Genomic DNA, 21,158 nt, shown 5'->3' with positions numbered 1-21,158 from the left:
CATCAAGTTTTAAATCACTTAGGGCACGTTTGGCGACAGTAAAAAAGGAATAGGCTTTTCCTAATTCTTAAAAATTTATATTCTCCGTTTGGGTGCCGCCACTAGGAATTAGGAATAGGAATATATATGCCAATTTTACCTCAAAAATGGGCCTTTACTATTCCACCAAAAGAGGTGGAACTGGAATATATATTCCTATTCCAACTTTTACTTTTTCAAATTGGGTCCGTGAAATTTTCGCCCCCAAATTTGCTTGCTCATCCCACGCAACTCAATTTGTTTCCAGCGAAATATAGGTGCTCATTCTCATTCTCCATTGTTTGGCAGAACTTGTGCTTGTCGGTTTATCTATTATGCAGAGTGTGCTCGTCGGCTTCACTATTTTGAAGAGTGTGCTCGTCGGTTTAACTATTTTGCAGAGGTGCCCTTCTTGCTCCTTGGGTTTCACGCATTCTTCCAAGTAATGTGTTCTCCATTCCTCAAAACCTTGTTTGTGCTCTTCCTGTTCTGCTTGTTATTTTCTCCATTTGCATACAAACCTTTTATCCATCTATACTTCACTCCCTTTTATCTGTCTCTACTTTTATCCATTGCATACAAGGTTTTTGGTTTCAGATGAGATCAATGCAGGGGTAAGCTAATGTCCGAATAAGGGTTTGGAATTGATAATGTGTTATTCGCTACTCTTTTTTATATTTACCTCTTTGTTTCGTTATTTTCTCCATTCGCATACAGAGCTTTTATCCATCTCTACTTTACTCCCTTATACTTTCTATTTGTGAACTTTGGGAAATTATTAGATCCATTGCAAAAATTCGATCACCTGACCTCTCTGATTTATATCCAACACTCTTCTATTCCTTAACCCCATACGGGGGGATTGGATTATCCTTTCAATCAAGAAAATATAAAAAGTACACCATTCCTAATGAGCAAGTAACATGTGTATGGGACCAAATACCCACAAGAACAGAGGAAATGCAAAGTGGTAAGCCTCGAGCACCAGAGACCAGAAATTACTGCCTCTGATAACAACATGCTCTACATAATGTGTTGGCACACTTAACCTTGGTGTGCTGATCAGAAAACTGATGTAGAGAGCAATTACTACCAGAAGTTACAGAATATCATACAACTATTACTATCAGACTCACCAGTATGCCATACCACAATGTTATCCTAATGGAGGCGAGGAAAAGTTTTATTTTATTAATATCACCAAAAACTTGAATGTACAATGTCCAAGTATCAATCTGCTTATAAAGGGGTCAGTTGGTTAGAAACCAACCCACACACTCCCTGCTTCCTCACTACCCACTAACACAAGTATTAAATACTTAAATTACCGAATGCTGACTACAAACCAATTGCCGACTACATATATCCCACCCAAAAAAAGAGTTGTCTTCCAGACGGTGACTAAAACAACTAAGAAATGTTTCAAGAAGGATTGGAGGACATCCCTGGACTCGGAGTGCCTAGCAAGCGTTGCAGCTCCCACTCCATCGTTTTCTGTTTAGTACGAATGCCCTTAAGTACCCGCAAAGTATCCATCTTTTCAGGTTCGGCCGCTGCCAACTTGTCTTCCAACTCAGCTCGCTCCAACTGCCAACTAGCTAACAGAGCAGTCTTTTCTGCCTCTACTTGCTTATGAAGACGGTTGTCCTGCTGAGCTTCCAAAAAAACACTTGAAAAGCAATCTCTATAGCAGCCAGAGAGGCCATGAGAAGAGAGGAAGCAACCTAGGTTTGAGAAATGATAGAATGGCTGGTCCAAGTAGTGGCAATATCTTCCTGACTGTATTTACTCTGTTCTAAGAGACCCTAGTCTGTGTAGCAGTCAGCTCGCATGAACTGGGCTAATGTTGCAGCCGCGGCGAGTACACCCTCCAAGTTATAGGACTACGCATGCCAAAGGAGTTCTGTTGATGTCAGTTTTTGTACCACTACGTAACATATTAGCAATTGAATATCTGATACGGAGTATCAACCACACAATTCCTCTCTTGAAAAGTTAATACTTATGTGGACATAAGCAAAAGTCCAATGTTCCTTACACCTGTGGATGCTAGCTCAGTTATCGATGTGATTTGTCGGTAATCACATATGTGGGCTTACGCTAATTGTTGAGGATGACTTGGACTTTGGTGGGACGATGGAGATGGTGATCCAGTGCGAATGCTAGATCATGTTGGTGGAGAAGGTGATGGTGATGGAGGGTGAATGGTTATTATGACTTAACGCTCTTCTAACTTTCCTCTTCAAAATTCTAACTCCTAAACTATTTTCTATTCTACTCCTACTCCTATAGATGGAAGATTAGCAAATGGACTGGGATCGAATCTAATGAAAGTTAACCAACAGCTCCACCTCCATAGATGCAATGATTCAAAGGAGAAATAAACTAGTTTACCACACAAGGCTTCCCAACAAGCTGCTAGGATGCTAGTGGCCTAGTATTGATCCCTATCAAACATCTACTAATGCTACCATGCAACTGTCCATCTACTTTACTCTTACTTAGCAACTTGAAATACAATCAACTTTAACTGCTTGAAAAGAAATTTTACTCTAACTATTTGGAAGTAGAAACCATACAATAATACCAAAGGCTCTTAATCACCATGCAAGTCACAAGAATGAGAAAGAAATAGCAAATTTTGGCATTACCTTTGCAACAATTTTCTCCAACATAACTCCCCCACAAATGAGAGCAAAATGGCCTTATATAGAGGCCAAAATTACAACCGACGATAAAGATCAAAAGCAAAATCAACGATCCAGATTGGATCCTAAAAACCCTAATTGGGGTTGCCACCCCATTGGCCAATGAGAAGACACCACCACATCAATGGACTAATGAAAAACGTGGAAAAGTAACAACCAACGAGAAGGCACCAAAATGGTGGCCAATCAGAATTAGACACTTATCCTACCCTAAAAGAAAGAGAAATTGCCACTTGGGCTTACATCAAATGATCTTCTAATATAAATCTCCCTTTTTCCTTCATTCTTTTAGCTAAGGTGATGAACCTAGCTAGCCTTCCGTTGACTTCTTCCATGGAGGGCAAGGTGTATGCTTTATCTTGAGCTCAGTCGATTTCACCATGTTGCTTGCTGCTTGTAGTGTCTTCTCGTGGTCCTCATACTCTTGCAAATCCGATAAAGACATTGAGGGAGGAAAGGGTGCCCAAATGTTTCTTCTTGATAGCAACCTTTCCTAACTCATCCAATCTTGATCGAAGTCTCGTCTCATCAATGTCCTCTTCTCTGGTGTTTTTAAAATCAAGTGCAACCCCAACGTCACTCATCATGGTTGAAATAGAAGTGTCGACGCTTGAGTTGTGTTGTGCAACTGCATTATGTACCTCCTCGAGTGTTCTCAATCTGGTAGTCAAGGCAACAAACCAAGATTCAACTATACTCAATCCTCTTTCCTCAACCAACTTGGCCCTTTCCAAATATGCTTTTGGAAGCCCAATGAACACCTGTAGCCTAGGAATAGCCAAATCCTTGACTAGAAAGAAATCCTTCCGCTCCTCTTCAAATATTCTGAATTTGTTTCTAACAATCACTAATCAATGGAATGTTGAGATGAAGGAAGGCAAGAAATTCCAACCGTCTTGGATTGTATCATGGATCCAATTCTTGACTTCATGCAGCTGAGCCAATATCTCTTCTAGGTTGCTCCCGTTGTCTTGAGGAAGGGCTGCCTGGTGCAGCTGTTGGATAAGCTGACAATCTCTCCAATATTTGTTCTCGGCCTCCAACTTTATGATCCTTTCATTTGCCTTCCTCAACCTTTCTCTGATTGAAGCCATACCTTCCTGGATCTCCTCACATTCCATGTCATTTGTGTTTCTTCCCAAATTATGTTTTACTATTTCATATTCTTGGGCCGCAATCTCATCCAATGCCTTGTTGACTGTTGGTATAGCAATCTAAACCTTTCGGTGACCATCATTGTCGCTCTTGATTACCTTTGCCACCGTTTTTGCCATTTGTTTTTGGTTCTCGCTATCACCCTTGTCTATTAGTCCTTGGATGTCTTCAACTGTTCGGGCAGTTACTACCTCGCCTCTTGCATTAGCATCTGCCTTAACCATAGTGGTGCGATGCATCTTCCCAAATTTGGATTTGGTTCGACTGACAGAGCATCACCAACGGCCTCGGGTGCCTGACTTATTGCCTCAATAGCAATCGGTCCATCTCCTTCTTCACTAGTAACTGCCATGTCATCTCCTTGTTGGTTTTCTGAGAGAGGAGAGTATTTGGTGCTATTGTTGTAACCACTTGACTCTGAATCAGAGCTCACTTCTACCGTGGTCCTTTGTTCACTTGTGTTATCTTCTTGGCCTCTAGCCTCAATTATACTTTCCCTTGACGGTGTTGTGTGTTGTCTCTTTGTTAGAGGTTCCTGATATTCTTTGGTTTTTTCAACCTCCAAAGCCCTTTTCTTGCTTCTAACTATTTCCTATTGCCAGCTACTTCCTTCACCCTTATGTCTGACTGATTTCGTTGGACCCTCTTTTGGCTTCATCTTCTCATAAGGGGAATCCTTTGACTTTGTAGCTTCTTTAATCTTTCATTATACCATGACTCGGTATGCAAATCAATTGCTCTTGTAGATGCCTCCAAGGAAGGATCTTGATGATCATCCCAATCTACTAGATTCAACTCTGTTCCTTCTACTGTATCATAATCTTCTCTGAGCACATCTCGATCATCTTCCAGTTGATCAGGAATATCAAGGCCTCTCCATTTGGTATCTCTCATCATGTTCACCGACAACCTTGAGAAAGCTAGCTTTCTCACATGAAAGTCATCCTTGGCATTGGCCCAAAAGTCTTCTATAATGGGAACATGTTTAAATACATTTCCATGAGATACCTTGATAAGACCATTAGGATTGAATCCTTGCCTTGCTCTGTACCATCCTAGATGATACCATTCCAATTCCTTCTCCGCAGCTACAAAGGCGACACAACTGGGCAACTATCATTGCTTATTCTAAATGAGAAGGTAATCCCTGTCTTACCTTCGATTCTCATTGTTCTGTCATAATGCTCAAGTTGCCTAGCCAATTCCATCAAAACTACCTTGTCAGGTGGGTATCTTGGAAGCCTCTTGGGAAAACTGTGCTTCCTGCTACTCTAATGTAGGTGAATTGCGAAAATTGGATGAACTAACTCCCATACTTCTTTATCTTTGCTTTTGCTTCCGATGAGTCTCCTAGCAGGTGTCCCTTGTAATGCCCTTACTGTCTTCATGGCAAAGGCGTCACAAAATATTTTGTAATCTTTGTTGTTGTGCAAATGAAGCTGTGGATAGCATTCATGCACCAAATATTGCCCCGGCCCACTGCCAATTTCCCCTAAGGCCTTAAGTCCCAAACTTTTATACAATCTAGCAATTAGATAAAACAGATAGGATCCCATGCAGAATTGCTTTTGTTTCTTTACGGTTCTAAGTTGTAACTCTGAATTCTCGCTTATGATCCTAGCCCAATCAAATCTTCTTTTCCTTTTTCAATTTTATCAATAAAGAAGTACATCCAGTTTTTCAATTGCATACCTTGAGCTAGGCCCATGATCTGGCTAAGGAGCACAATGAGATCGTCATATTCTAATTTGAAATCTGCCACTGTAAGCCTTGATGATCTGGTGACTCCCTTCCTGCTTTCGTGTAGCCAATTCTTCTTTTGTAAATTTGTGGAAGACAAAATTAAAATTTTCTAGAGAGCCTGCAATTTTTCTCCTAAAGATTGAACAATTTTGTTGTTGAAGAAAACAAGTGATAAAGTCTGATTTTTTGGCACATGCATAGGCAATTTCAAGTGGGCCAAATTCTGATTTTTCCAGCTAGGGCATCAAAATTTGCAAAGGATTTGAAATTCTTAATTCTGATCCTAAATTCCAAAAAAAGACCCGACCATTGGTAAAGGTAAGTTCAAATCATTTGGAGTTGAAAGGGGTCCTTAAGCGGATTTCTCTCTTTTGTTTTTGTCTAGTTTTGTTTCTTTTGGTTCTTCTTGCATTCATTATCCACCACTTCATCATCCCATCCTAGATTGAAGTTTGGAGATTGATAAATGTAGAATCCATGATAGGACATTTGAAGAGGCAGAAATAAGCTAGAACACACTAAGAATGAAGTTGGGAGATATAAGTGTAGTCCATCCTAAAGCATGAAGAGGCAGAAATAAGTGTTAGTCCCATCCTAGGTTGAAAATTGGAGATTGATATATGTAGTGATAGGACTTGGCGAGGCAGAAATAAGTGTAAAATCCATCGATAGAAAGACGGTTGGAGATCGATAAGGGTACTCAATATCATTTAGAACAAAGGGGCAGAAATAAGTGTTTAGGATGGTAGATGTTAATGCAAGCAAGAACCCTAAGGGAACAAATACTAAGAAAGACAGAGGATATGATGCCCAAAACAACTTTCTTTTCGAAAATGAGGCGAATAATCAATGCCAATGTCGGTACAGTAAACATGATACAGGTAAAGGACAGACTAAAGGAAGGACAATCCCCCATGGCAAAGAAGATTTACAAAAGAAAGATTTGCTACACGAAGGCAAGAAGGGAGTCACTAGATCATCAAAGCTCACAGTGGCAAATTTCAAATCAGAATATGGCGATCTCATTGTGCTCCTCAGTCGGATCATGGGCCTAGCTCAAGGTATGCAATTTGAAAACTGGATGTACTTCTTTATTGATGAAATTAAAAAAGGAAAATAAAATTTGATTAGGTGGGGATCATAAGCGAGAATTAAGAGTTGCAACTTAGAACCATAAAAAAACCAAAAACAATTCTACATGGGATCCTATCTATTTTATCTAATTGCTAGATTGTATAAAATTCTGGGACTTAAGGCCTTAGGGGAAATTAGCAGTGGGATGGGGCAATAAGGGCCGAGATCATCAGGATCCTTCCTTGGAGGCAGCTACAAGAGCAGTTGATTTGCATACTGAGTTGTGTATAATAAAAGATTAAGGAAGCTACAAAGTCAAAGGATTCCACTTCTGAGAAGATGAAGCCAAAAGAGGGTCCAGCGGAATCAATTGGACAGAAGGGTGAAGGAAGTAGCCAGCAACAGGAAACAGTTAGAAGCAAGAAAAGGGCTTTGGAAGTTGAAAAAAGCAAAGAACATCAGGAACCTCTAACAAAGAGACAGCACCCAGCACCGTCAAGGGAAAGTATAATTGAGGCTAGAGACTAAGAAGATAACACAAGTGAACAAAGGATCGCGATAGAAGTGAGCTCTGATTCAAAGTCAAGTGGTTACAGCAATAGCACTGAGTACTCTCCTCTCTCAGAAAACCAACAAGGAGATGACATGGCAGTTACTAGTGAAGGAGATGGGCCGATTGATATTGAGGCAATAAGTCAGGCACCCGAGGCCGTTGGCAATGCTCTGTTAGTCAAACCAAATCCAAATTTGGGGAGATGCACTGCACCACTATGGTTAAGGAAAATGCTTATGCCAAGAGGCGAGGTAGTAATTGCCCGAACAGTTGAAGACATCCAAGGACTAATAGAGAAGGGTGATAGCGAAAACCAAAAACAAATGGCAAAAACGGTGGCAAAGGTAATCATGAGCGACAATGATGGTCACCGAAAGGTTCAGATTGCCATACCAATAGTCAACAAGGCATTGAATGAGATTGCGGCCCAAGAATATGAAATAGTAGAACATAATTTGGGAAGAAACACAAATGACATGGAATGTGAGGAGATCCAGGAAGGTATAGCTTCAATCAAAGAAAAGTTGAGTAAGGCAAATGAAAGGATCATAAAGTTGGAGGCTAAGAACAAATATTGGAGAGATTGTCAACCTATCCAACAGTTGTACCAGGTAGCCCTTCCTCAAGACAGGGGGAGCAACCTAGAAGAGATATCGGCTCAGCTGCATAAAGTCAGGGATTGGATCCATGATACAATCCAAGATGCATAGAATTTCTTGCCTTCCTTCATCTTGACATTCCAGTCATTAGTGATTGTTAGAAACAAATTCAAAATATTTGAAGAGGAGTGGAAGGATTTCCTTCCAATCAAGGATTTGACTATTCCCAGGCTACAGGCATTCATCGGGCTTTCGGAAGCATATTTGGAAAGGGCCAAGTTGGTTGATGAAAGAGGATTGAGTACAGTTGAATCTTGGTTTGTTGCCTTGACTACTAGATTGAGAACACACAAGGAGGTATAGAATGCAGTTGCACAACACAGCGCAAGCGTCGACACTTCTATTTCAACCATGATGAGCAACATGGGGGTGGCACTTGATTTTGAAAACATCAGAGAAGAGGACATTGATGAGACATGACTTGGATCAAGATTAGATGAGTTAGGAAAGGTTTCTATCAAGAAGAAACATTTGGGCACCCTTTCCTCCCTCAATGCCTTTATTGGATTTGCAAAAGAGTATGAGAAGGACAATGAGAAAACACTACAGGCAGCAAGCAGCATGGTGAAATCGGTTGAGCTCAAGATAAAGCATACACCTTGCCTTCCATGGAAGAAGTCAACGAAAGGCTAGCTAGGTTCATCGCCTTAGCTAAAAGAATGAAGGAAAAAGGGAGATTTATATTAGAAGATCATTTGATGTAAGCCCAAGTGGCAATTTCTCTTTCTTCTAGGGTAGGACAAGTGTCGAATTTTGATTGGCCACCATTTTGGTGCCTTCTCATTGGTTGTTACTTTTCCACTTTTTCATTGGTTCATTGGCGAAGTGGCATCTTCTCATTGGCCGATGGGGTGGCAACCCTAATTAGGGTTTCTAGGATTCAATCTGGATCGTCAATTTTGCCTATTTATCTCTACCATTGGTTGTACATTTTGGCTTCTATACAAGGCCATTTGCTCTCATTTGTAATGGTCGGAGAAAATTGTTACAAAGATAATGCCAAAAATCGCTTTTCTTTCTCATTGTTGTGAATAACATAAGTCCGCCTACATGATTACCAGCAAATCACATCAATAACTGAGTTAGTATCCACAGGTGTAAGGAACATTGGAGTCTTGCTTATGTCCGCATAAGTATTAACTTTTCAAGAGAGGAATTGTGTGTTTGATACTCTGTATTTGATATTCAATTGCTAGTATGTTATGCAGTGGTACAAAAGCTGACATCAACAAGTTCCCAGGTAGAATGCTCCATAGCCCGTAACTCCGTAAGAAATCCTTCTGCCTAAGCTGCAAAAGAAGTTGGAACCAAAAATTCCTCATGCCCGCTATGTATCTCCATTGGTTCTTCAAGCCACGAGGGCACAGGGGATGACACGAACCCCTCTTCTTCCAACAACTTGTCAGCCGCTTCTAAAACAATATCTGCTTCTACCATTGTCACCTGAGTACTGGGAGAGGAAGGGTCCTTTGATTGCTCCCCCACAACCAACTTAACAACAAGAGCCACAGGCTAGACCACTTCTAGCCCGGGAGGTGTCTGTAGTTATACCTTGTGTCCATAGTGAACTTGTCCTCTTAAATCAATCACCTTGGTGCAAGTATGCTAGTCTAGCGAGAGAAGGGGCTTGATTCCGGGAATAGATAGTTTAGAAGCTCCACATGTTGGAAAGTGTCCTGAGCCACTTGCTTCTTTTAAGCTGGCGTCTTCGGTAGAAGAAACTGGTGGTACCACAACATCACCAAGTGGAGAAGCCAGATGAGGAACCTCAGTGACCCCCGTAGGAAGTGGCCCTGTTGTAGGTGGCAGAAACACTACTTCACTTGGGGTGCCCTGTAAGTGACTTAGGCGTGTAGACACCTAAAAAACCTTTAGAAAATAAAGTATTTTTATTTTCTAAAAAATTCCTGATGACATCATCATTTATTAATTAATTAATTATTTAATTAATTTATTTATTTTTATGCCATTAAATCCCTTTATCTTAATTAAAAATATTTAATTAAGGAATCCCTCCCAAAAATGTTTAAATCTTATTTAAACATTATTTCTTTATTTATTAATTATTTAATTAATAAATTGACCAAAAATCCCAAAATAAATAATAAAATTTATTTTTTGCCCAAAACTTGGCCAATTTCCTTAAGACCACTAACCTCTTCCAAAATCTTCTAATCCTTCTTTAATTTTAATTAAAGGCTAATCCCATCATTTCCTACCCCTAATCCCAACTCAAAATATTTAATTAAGATTAAATATTAATCCTCATGTTTATTAAAAAAGTTTTAATAAATATCTCCTCAACCCAAACCCTTGAAATAAATAAAACTTTATTTATTTCCTAAAAATCTATTTTATCCTCATCCTAAGAAGTTCTAGACTCTTCTAGAAAGTCTTCATCCTCATCCTAGGAAATTCTAGACTATTCTAGAAAGTCTTTATCCTCATCCAAAGTCTAGACTCTTCTAGAAGATGTCTTTAAACCTAATCCTAATCCCCTCCTAACCTTGTCACATTCCCTAAAAATGGGTAAAGACTTACTAACCCAAGCCAAAGTTAACAAATATCTCCTCCTTCACCCACCCTCATTAAATGCCATCCACTTGCCTATACCTAAGCTAATCCTAAACCATCCTGATCCATCCTCTAATCATTTGCACAATCCTAAGCAAGCTTAAAACCTTCCTAATCAAGTCCTAGTCGAAATTGCTCTCATCTCCCTCAAAATATCTCAACCACAAAACTTTATAAAGCCCACAAAGTCATAAATGTTCTTACAAAGCACTTATGAAGGGTCTTTATGAAGATTTTATCCCTTGAGCCTCCTTTGTTGACTCATCCTTCCCCTTTCCTCCATCCTCTCACCATGTGACATGTGTCACTCCTTGATTGGTTGTAAGGAAGCACAATCCATGTGCTCTCCTCTCATGCAATCTAAGCCCTCCATGAGCTTTTTCCTATCCTTGCATCTTAGCCCTCAATCCCTCAAGCCTCTTACCTATAAATTGGATCCTTCCCCTTTGCAAAATAACACAATCCATGAAGTAAAGTCATAATGCCATTTTAAGAAGCCATTTTACATCAAAACCATACACTCACACCCAAATTCCAACTCCATTTGAAGCCCTTTTTGAAGCATAAGTTTGAGCATACATCCTATCTATTTAGACAAAGCTACTCAACAAGAGAGCTTCTCATTGAAGAGAGCCCATTAATGGCTCATATTCTCAATTGAGAGCTCATCTTAGTCTATCTTGAAGTTTATGAATTTTGTTTAGTTTGTAGAAGCTTTATTTAAATTTGGTTTCTATTAGCATACTAACATTGCTCATATACAAGGCGAATCTCAGCTGCTTGGGAATCAAAAGAGGAGGAATCTGTATCACCCGGCATGTCCTCAAAACTGACTTGGTCCTCATCCTCTTCAGCTACGATGGCCTGTCGTGCTTTCTTTTTGGTGGGTTCACCACAACCCTAGGAGCCCACACCCAAGGTGTTTAGATGTAGCCAATAAGTCATCGCTAGTCGGTACAATTCCACTCTACTTGCTGGTACCAGTGTCCCAAGATGTTCACTACTAACTTGAAGCCAAACTACCTCCAAGAACAAAGCCACTGCATGATGGGGCATGTAGGAAGCCTTCTGCCACAACTCTAGAAATTCCCGCAGTCTACTAGAAAGGAGTTGAGCCCAGTTGTAAATTTGTTCTTGGGATAGGCCATCCAGCACTGGCAACAGCCAAAGAGCAATATTAGAGGTGCGATTGCTGGTCGTGAGCTTACTTTTTACCAAATCGACCACACAACACCATTCCTCATTCACAATGAAAACCTTTCTCTGCCCCAGACTATTCTTCAGAATACCTTCCAATTCCTTATTGGTAATATCCTGGCAGCACAGGAGTTTTAGCCATTTCCGCTTGTCTTCTCCTGTCATAGGGGCTTTGCTCAACTCTTGTCCTCTATTAGGGATTCTGAAAACCCTACTAAGTACTTCAGAAGAATAAGAAACTACCACCTAGTGCAGAGCATACTATATGACAAATTGATGACCTGCTCCATCATACCTCGTAATCAAATCGTGGAGGATAGGTTCAAATTTGTGTAAATCAAAGATCGGCATAAAGATAATCTTGTCCACCTTTGTTGTGACCAACGCCTTCCAGAGAGGATGATCTGCGTCTGATTTTTCCCACCATGTTCTACACTCACTACCAAGCACACTTTCAAAACTGATACTAGAAGTAGTGATCTTCTGTGACAGTTTAGTCTTGCCCTGTGCCATGACTAACTTCTGAGTTATTGCCTGTAAGGCAGCAGCTTTAGTACCTTTGGAATCAACCATGTGGCCCTGCCTGGGATTCCCCATACTTAACTTCACCCTCAGAGGAATATGTCCAATCTACAATCTGCCAGCATGTGCTATGATATCTCCAATGACCACCCAAAAGAACTGTTGGCCACGTGCTGAAACAGTAACCATATAATTCAAGTCGAATGTTAATTTGTAAAGTATATGTTTGATTAGACCATACACTGATATGTTGTCATATGGTAGCCATACGCAGCTTAACCTTGTGCAAGTTCGTACGGAAATCTCCCGTATGGCCAATCCTCTGTACAATGTCCCCCGTACACTGCCCCTCGTACGGCCAATCCTTCCTAGATGCCAAGCCTCCATATGCTGGGTTCCGTACGGCACACCAAGTCCACCAAGTCCACCCTCAGTATGCTGGGTGTCATACACTACCAAAACCTTGTCCTCTGTATGCTGGATAGCGTATGGGTATATCTGAAATCTGTCTGTACGAGGATAAGCTGAGTGAGGATTTCGTACGTTGTCCTCGTACAGCTAATCCCACGTATTGCTGTAACCCTGCCCCTTTCGTACGGTCTAATAGCTCGTACGTCGCCTTGCTCTACTGTCCAGACAAGTCATACGTCCACAATCCTCTACACTGTACTTGCACTCACCTTCCTCTGCTCACCTAGTCAAGAAGAAATGACTTTGGCTGAAGTCTTGGGGGTTTATAAAGTAGGTAGGAACTTTTCGCTCTTTATATATTTTCAATTTGGACCCATTCACCAGATCTTTAATTGATCGATTATCAAGAGTAGCTAACTTTATCACTCCATTTGCTTTTAGTTCCATTACTCTGTAAGGCCCCAGCCAATGAATTTTAAACTTACCTGGCTTAATTTCATTCTTCCTGTTGTACCGAAGTACAAGTTGCCCTGGGTGAAAATTCATCATTTTCAAATGTTTATCGTGCCAAAATTTCTATCTCTTCTGAGCCACCTCTGTACACCATTGGGCGAATATTCTTTTTTCTTCCAATTGGAGTAAGTGATATAGGCACTCCTTGAGACTTTCCTCATCACTTAATCTGCTTTGAATGGCTATCCTTAAGCTCGGAACCACATACTCTATTGGCATCACTGCTTCCTGTTCGTACATGAGCTGAAATGGGGTATGTCCCATTGTACCTTTATAAGTTGTCCTATAGGCCCATACTATTGTTGGAATTTGTTCTTCCTAGTCCTGGCCTTCAACACCACAAGTTTTGTAGAGAATAGCAACCAGTATTTTGTTTGTGGCTTCTACCTGACCATTCACCCTTGGATAGCAGGGACTGGAGAAAGAATGAAATATTTTATATTCAATGGTCATCATTTGGATAATGTGATTCACGAAATGCACTCCTTGATCACTGGTGCGTTGCAGAGGGATCCCGAATCGGGTGACTATCTGTTCATGGAGGAATCTGGCGGTACTAAGGGCGGTATTGTTTGGTAAGGCACGTACCTCTATCCAGTTAGACAAGTATTCTGTGGCCACCACTATGTATTTGCACTGATGAGTTTTACTGGTCGGTAGAGGACCCACAAAGTCCAGTCCCCACCTTTCAAATAATTCTTATGGTTGAGATGGAAACAATGGCATGAAGTCCCTTTCGAGCGGCTTGCTTGCTCGCTAGCATGTGTCATAGTTCACTACCTATTTCTTGGCATCAACATACAATGTGGACCACCATAGCCCTGCCAAGAGCACTTTTCGTGCAGTGGTATCTGGTCCCATATGGCCTCCTGCCACTCCATGGGATTCTTTGAGAACCCCTGGGATCTCTTCCTCCATTACACATCATCTGAGGATTCCATCTGGTCCAAGTTAGTACAACAACCCTTCAATTAACTAAAACGTACGGCTTTTTAAGGCAATTTTTCTCCATTCTGTTGGAGGCATGTCATGAGGAAATGTTACTGTGGACAAGTACTGGCCAATCTGTTCGTACCATGTAGGTAACACTGCAATCTGAAAAATGTAGAGAGCAATTACTACCAGAAGTTACAGAATATCATACAACTATTACTGTCAGACTCACCAGTATACCATACCACAATGTTATCCTAATGGAGGCGAGGAACAGTTTTATTTTATTAATATCACCAAAAACATGAATGTACAATGTCCAAGTATCAATCTGCTTATAAAGGGGTCGGTTGGTTAGAAACCAACCGACACACTCCCCGCTTCCTAACTACCCACTAACACAAGTATTAAATACTTAAATTACCAAATGCCGACTAAAAACCAATTGCCGACTACAACTGACATGATTGTAATAACAAATGCACTGCACTTGAGACATGAAGGCTGTTTAAAAACAGAGCAGAAGGCTTGCACATTTGACAGACCCAACTAAAGTACTTCTATCTCCATAGATTATTTGATTCACTAGTATTTTGGATTGATTGTTGGTTGTGCTGCTACCAACAATAGTGCCAATCACTGAACTCAGACTTATGGAAGGACCTGCCAGATATGTACCAGCTGATATGTGGCTTGAGATCACAGTAAGTGCTATTTCTGTGTTTCTAGGGATGCCCTGCAATCATAGATATTTGCTCATCTTCAAAATCTGTAGTGAAATTTTAGGAAGCTCTATAATCTACTACTCTTCGAAGGACATAACTTATGGAAAAGATTCTCAATATCTAGTGGGAAATTATCTTAATTTATGGTCGGAGGGTTCTGTTGGAATTGGTTTCGAATTAATAGACAAGTTGTAGATAAAATATTAATAATCAAAGTTGTGGATAAAATTCACAACCATACCAATATCACAATGACATAGATTAATATGTATTGATTCACATATGCAAGCCAACCATTTTGTTCTCTATCTTTCTACAATATATAGTTGTGGGTTGTCAATTCTGGTAGAGCTCTCCGTCATGTTGCAAATTTAAGTGGTCAAATGAACTCATTGTCCTTGATGTAATGCTCAGCTTGTGTCACTACCATTGCTTTATGATGGTCTTTGGTGAGAATTGTATGAGCTGAAAGCAGTTGGTTTTGGATAACTTGCACAGTAGAGTATCCAATGCCCAGGTAGGCCAGCCTGGTATTTGCAGGTTTCACATATTTCTTAGAATTTTTCAATTGTGAATGCTATGCTATTCACAAACTCAATTTTTACGTAATACATGCATTTGTATAGTTTGCATTGCAGCAAGGCCTCCTATTTTTGTTAGTTGTTGAGTTCCCCATATTGTAAATAGACCTTTACGTATTACATTGAAGCTAAGCTAAGGGATATCTGTTAATGGACACCTCACCGCTTGTTAGCCTGATGGAAAGATTATCCAGTTGCATTCTAATACAATTTCAACTAACTGAAATTGCAGATGTTTTTAGAAATTGAGAAATTATTTTTGTCTTAATTGGTGAAGAGGTTAAAGCATAAGCATGACACATTTAAATGCAACAGGCAGCCATGTGATTGATCGGTAATTTGTTTTGGACATTGAATTCGTAAAGCTGTAAAGTAGAACTTTTCCTGCAGATTGCATTTTAGGATTTCTTCCTCTTTTAAATAATTTAAAATAGTTTCATTTGGGATGATAGTAAACAAATTAGATTTCAGATGATATTGACATAATATATTTATTCAGATTTGATATAATATCATAAAACACAAAAGCTGAGAATGTAAATGTCTTGAAATATTCAAATTTGATATAATGTCTGAAAATGTCTTGACGACTTCTGCAGTGCTCCCCATAGTTTCTAGTCAGAATGAGATTGTACATTTCAAGTATGTTTTATTTTTATGCACAACTATTTGCAATGATTTTTTGTGTGCTTCTTCCCAGTCAATCATCTTGTGGCTAGATAGGAAAATGTCAAACCTAGATAATGTGCACCCTAACCTGAGGAGGAAGTGTCAAACACTAACTCTAATTTGTGGTTACAAGTCATCCAATGGATCTTGCTAATCATATAGAAGTTCAGGGAATCATCATTAGGAAGATCACCCTCTTGCGTGTACTTGTTTTGCTTGCCACCCAAGCAGTATTCATAATAGCTTCTTCCAAAGAAGCTAGATTAAACAGGCGTAAGAGAAGAAGAGTTTCTTGTCCTTTCTATAAACGTATTATATATTCCAATGAGATGGATTGCCATGACCAAATACACATGAGTAGAGGAGCTTTCTTCAAACTTGCTAATATTCTAAAGGAGAAAGGGAGCATTAAAGATACAATAAACATGAAATTGGAAGAACTGGTCATGTTCCTCCATAACCTTAGCCACAATCTAAGGAATCGTAAGATTGGCCATAACTTTGGTCACTCAAGAGAGATAGTGAGTCGCTACTTCCACAAGGTCTTGAAGGCTATCATATCGCTCCATAGCAATTACTTTTTGCCCCTTTCTCCGTCTACTCCTCTAGAAATAGTTGGGAAGAATCATTTTGATCCGTACTTTAAGGTAAATCTTCTACTGAAATCTTTTGCTTCTTGAATCTTTAGCATATTGCTACATATTTGACAACAATATATTTTTACAATAGGATTGTAATGGAGCAATCGACGGAACCCATATACCAGTCACCATTGATGTGGATAACCAAGCAAAATACTGTGATAGAAAAGGCAACCTATCATAGAATGTAATGGGTGTTTGTTCGTTTGATTACAAGTTTCAATATGTTCTTGCTGGCTGGGAAGGGTCAATTGCAGATAGTCGTGTTCTTGCTTCGGCTTTGTCAAGAGCAGATCCAGTACTAGTTCCCCCTGGTATATTGAAATATATTTTTAATGATTAATATAGTCATTATTGTAAATCATAGTTTTTATGCTATTTCCAATCTATAACTTCGTTTTTCTTTGTACAAGAAAATTCTATTTAGTTGATGCTAGCTATCCAAATATTCCTGGATTTCCTACCCCTTATTGATGTACCACTTAAAAGAGTTTTCTAGAGCAAACCCAATCCACAATGCACAAGAGTTAACCACTGACAGTCCTCACTTAGGAATGTGATTGAGCGCACATTTGGTATTTTGAAGCAACGTTTTCCTATCCTGAGGCGTGCAACGTCCTATCATATCATGACTCAAACAAACATTGTGTTAGCATGTTGTATACTACACAATTACATTACTATAGACGACGGTGTTCCACCTAATGGGGAAATTGAAGAGGACGGTGATCGTAATGGGATAAATGTGCCAAATCTTGAGACTTATGGGATGACTCAACGAGATAGAGATGATTGGGGAAATTTTCGAGATGAAATAGCACGAAAGATGTGGGAGGACTATAGATCTCGACATTAGTTGTAGTTACTCACATAAACACTTCAATTTTGAAGAGATAGAATACTCTATATATGATGCTACATTGTATAATTTTGACAATTCATATAATCACTTCCAGTACATTAATCTTCTAGTTGCATTTGGTCTAAGAATATATTGATGAATTATTTTTCCAGATGTGTTTGTTAGGTTATAAAATTAATGCAATAATTTGTTTCATTCAACTATGTAAGTCTTCTATCAGCCAACTGTTATTTATTTGTTTAATTTTGTGTGTCTTGAAATTTTCATTATTCAAAGAAACTATATGGCATTCTTTAGGTGTAATAGGTCAACAATCTTATATATGCATATATATGTCATGTATTCAAAACTATATGGTTTTCTTTAGGTACAAGTTAGCAATCAATTCTTTGCACTAATATATTGCTCACAGTTGTTTTTACTCACATAGACATTTATATTTTGACAATTAATATCATTACTTTCAGTAGGCTGATCTTCTAGTTGCAGTCGGTCTGAGAATATGTTGACGAATTAGTTTTTCAAATGTGTTTGTTAGGTTTTGAATTAAAAAGCAATAATTTGTGAGCTTGCATTCCTATAGCAGCCAAGTGGGGCTTGAACATAGGTTATCATCATAGCAATTGCTTTATCTTCTCACAATGTCATGCTTTGTTGGCGTACAAGTCAATTGAGCTAAATTCCGCAAGAAGCCGCAAGAAACATCGTTGTATACTGCATGAAGGAAGCCGCAAGAAATCGTGGAAGCTACAAGAAGCCCCCAAAAAGCAAGAAACTGGGTCCACATAGCAATACTCGAGCAATATTGTAGGAAGAAGATCGAGATTCGAACCCACATACAGCAACAATGCATTAGGAAGAAGCAAGCCAACCAAGAGGATCAAGACATCACAGGTAACAAAACCCTATTATTTTATTAGCATTGAGATATCAACCGGTAAGTCCAAGTGCCCCACTCAACAATCACTTTCTTACACATTGCTTTCCCCAAAATTGCTTTGTTGATTTCATATCATACGTGATCATGCACAAAACTTTTACACTTAATGTGTGTCACTAACTAAACAAAATGCAAAAACCATAAAGAATCTCTAATAAGACACCAGTGATAACGACATGGTTCTCACAGAAGGAATAAATGGGGGAATCACAGAAGCACCTGTAGGGTTTCAGAGCGATGAGAAGATACTTGCACAAGTCTCATCGATCAATCAACCAAAGATAAGGTAGGCACAGTCAGAAATAAATGGGATCACCGGGCACAACATAGGATCTGATAGTAACAATGTGGCAGGGAATCACATAGTCAGTGCACCCGTAACAACAAAACAAGAAGCAAGTTTGGGGGAGGTTGGTGAACACAACGACATCTATGGTACCAAAGGCATGGTTCTGACACACGGGAATAGTTTAATACAAAATAGCATCATCAAGTGGAATCAAGAGAGCTTCCTCATTCTTCCAGGACCCCCAACCAGACACATGAGTCCTTTCAGTCTTGGAGGAACAAATGACAATCTACCCACAAACATTTTGAGCTTTCCACAAGTCAGCGGACCACCTACAGGAGGAAACTACATTTACATGAATGCCAAATAGTATAAAAGAATAATCAGATAGAGAAAGATACAAAAGATTAAATATGCAAAAAGAGGGAAGCTCACAGCTATACTTCCAAAACCAATACCACACGTCCCAAATAGTACAAAGACTAGGGAATAGAGTTTGAGGCCAATTGAAACCTCTAAAACAGTTCAGCGGTTTAATGATATCAAAAGGTAAAGGAAAGACAGATAATTCTCAGGCAATGGACACAGTGGAGGATGAGTTGTCAAATAATTACAGCCCCACAAGGACACCCATGATGCGGTACTCAGACATCTTTGTGAACGACTTGGTAGCTATGAAGGAGAGGGTGTTTGCACTTGAAGAGAGGAGCCAAATAGAAAGTATCACAATGAAAAGAGTACTGAAGACAACTAGAAACTAGAAATGGAGGTCAAGGCACTTAGAGAACAAATTCAAAAATTGCAATTTAATATGGAAAAAGGAGAGTATGAATTAATATTGTTAAGGAAAGAAGTAGGAGAAAAGAGGGCAGCAGCAAGTATCGTGGGAGGAGGGGCTAAGGAAGGAGACAAAATCCCGAAAATGAAAATATACAAGATGCCATGGCCAATATGAAAATAAAAGAGAACCAACTCAAACAGCAAATCGAAGAAGTTAGATCATGGGCTAACATGGTAAAGCGGCTAGCAAACACTTCTAATGACAGCATAGAAAAACAAGTCGGAGGCAAATTAAAGAGGAAAAAGAAAGAAGAGAAAGCAGCAAATATCATCATCAAAGGGCTACGAGACTATGGAGAACAGGAAAACACAACAAATCTAGTTAAAGACTTCTTTAAATACCAATTAGACTGGCATGGAACAACCATACAAGCACAGAGAATTGGAAAATGGATAAGAGGAGGCAAGGACAGACATGCTAGAGTGACAATGAGGAATATAGGGGACAAAAACATCTTAAGTAATAGGAAATTTCTCAAAGGCGCGCACATATCTTGATGATGACCTCACCTTAACTCAGCAAGAAGAAAGAAGGAATGGGAAAAAGTGAATACAACAAGAGAAAATGGCAAATGGGCGTGGCTACAAAATGGCAAAGCCCAAATCAACAAGAAAATCACACACAATAAATAGGAACTCGGGCCTACCCAGGAACATATAACTATAGTCAGCTAGAATTGTAGAGGTTATCCTTGGAGAAGAGGACCTAGGTTAGGGCCAATAGATAAAAATAATGACATCATTATGCTTACCAAGACCCATGAACATGATGGATGTAGGGTTCTAGATTTTGAGGGTATTAGAAGGTATCAGTATGGAACGAGAAGATAGAAAATGGTAAGGGGCATGGAGGCATCACTGCTCTAATTAAAGAAACTTGGAGCAAATTTATAAACTTAGAGAAAGAAGATGTAAACAAGCAATATATATGGATAAAAATAACAGAGAATCAGATTTCTACAATGGTGGTTGTCTGTTACTTCACCCCAAAAGGCTCAAAAATGTATTAAAAACATAGATTGGATCGAGAAGACCCGTTTGCAGCACTCAAAAAAAGCAACCTTTAGCTCTCTAGGGGAAATGATTATAATAGGTGATTTCAACACTAGAACAACAAACAACCAAACTCTCAATCTTAAGGAAAGTTACAAATAAAGCAGAGACCTAGTTTGGCTAGAAGAAGGGACACAAAAATGGGAAAGATCATCGCAGGATAGCACGGGAAAGGTTAATCACTTTGGGGCTGAATTACTAGGCTTATGTTGCCTATATAACATGGTCATATGCAATGGTATGGAAAGGTGGCCTAAATCGAGTGGAATCACATGCAAAAGGTACAATGGGCAAAGTGTTGTAGATTATGTCATATGCTCACAAGACTATGTCGCAAATATAATTAACTTTGAGATAGAGGATTGCCCCATGGAGCTAAAGTCTAACCATAACCCCATCTTGATAAGGGTAGCCACCCACTTTCAAGATCAACATATTGTCTCAAAATCTTTACAGAAGAGGAAGATAATTTCGACTGGCAAAGTTTTAATGACACAA

The 21,158-nt window shown here is 39.4% G+C and overlaps 1 protein-coding gene and 1 pseudogene across 2 annotated transcripts in view; both read right to left on the bottom strand.

Moving 5' to 3' along the window:
* The window catches only part of LOC149552555 (uncharacterized), a 214,515-nt gene that overhangs the window by 96,410 nt on the left and 96,947 nt on the right, over nucleotides 1-21,158 (bottom strand). The window lies entirely within an intron of this gene.
* LOC149552556 (uncharacterized) lies at nucleotides 855-15,147 on the bottom strand (annotated as a pseudogene).

The sequence above is a fragment of the Cupressus sempervirens genome, chromosome 6 (genome assembly GCF_028749045.1).
Source record: "Cupressus sempervirens isolate cs-2001-9-10 chromosome 6, ASM2874904v1, whole genome shotgun sequence".
NCBI lineage: Eukaryota > Viridiplantae > Streptophyta > Pinopsida > Cupressales > Cupressaceae > Cupressus > Cupressus sempervirens.
Note: the sequence above shows the minus strand (reverse complement) of the source record. Positions and strands in the feature narration are given on the sequence as shown.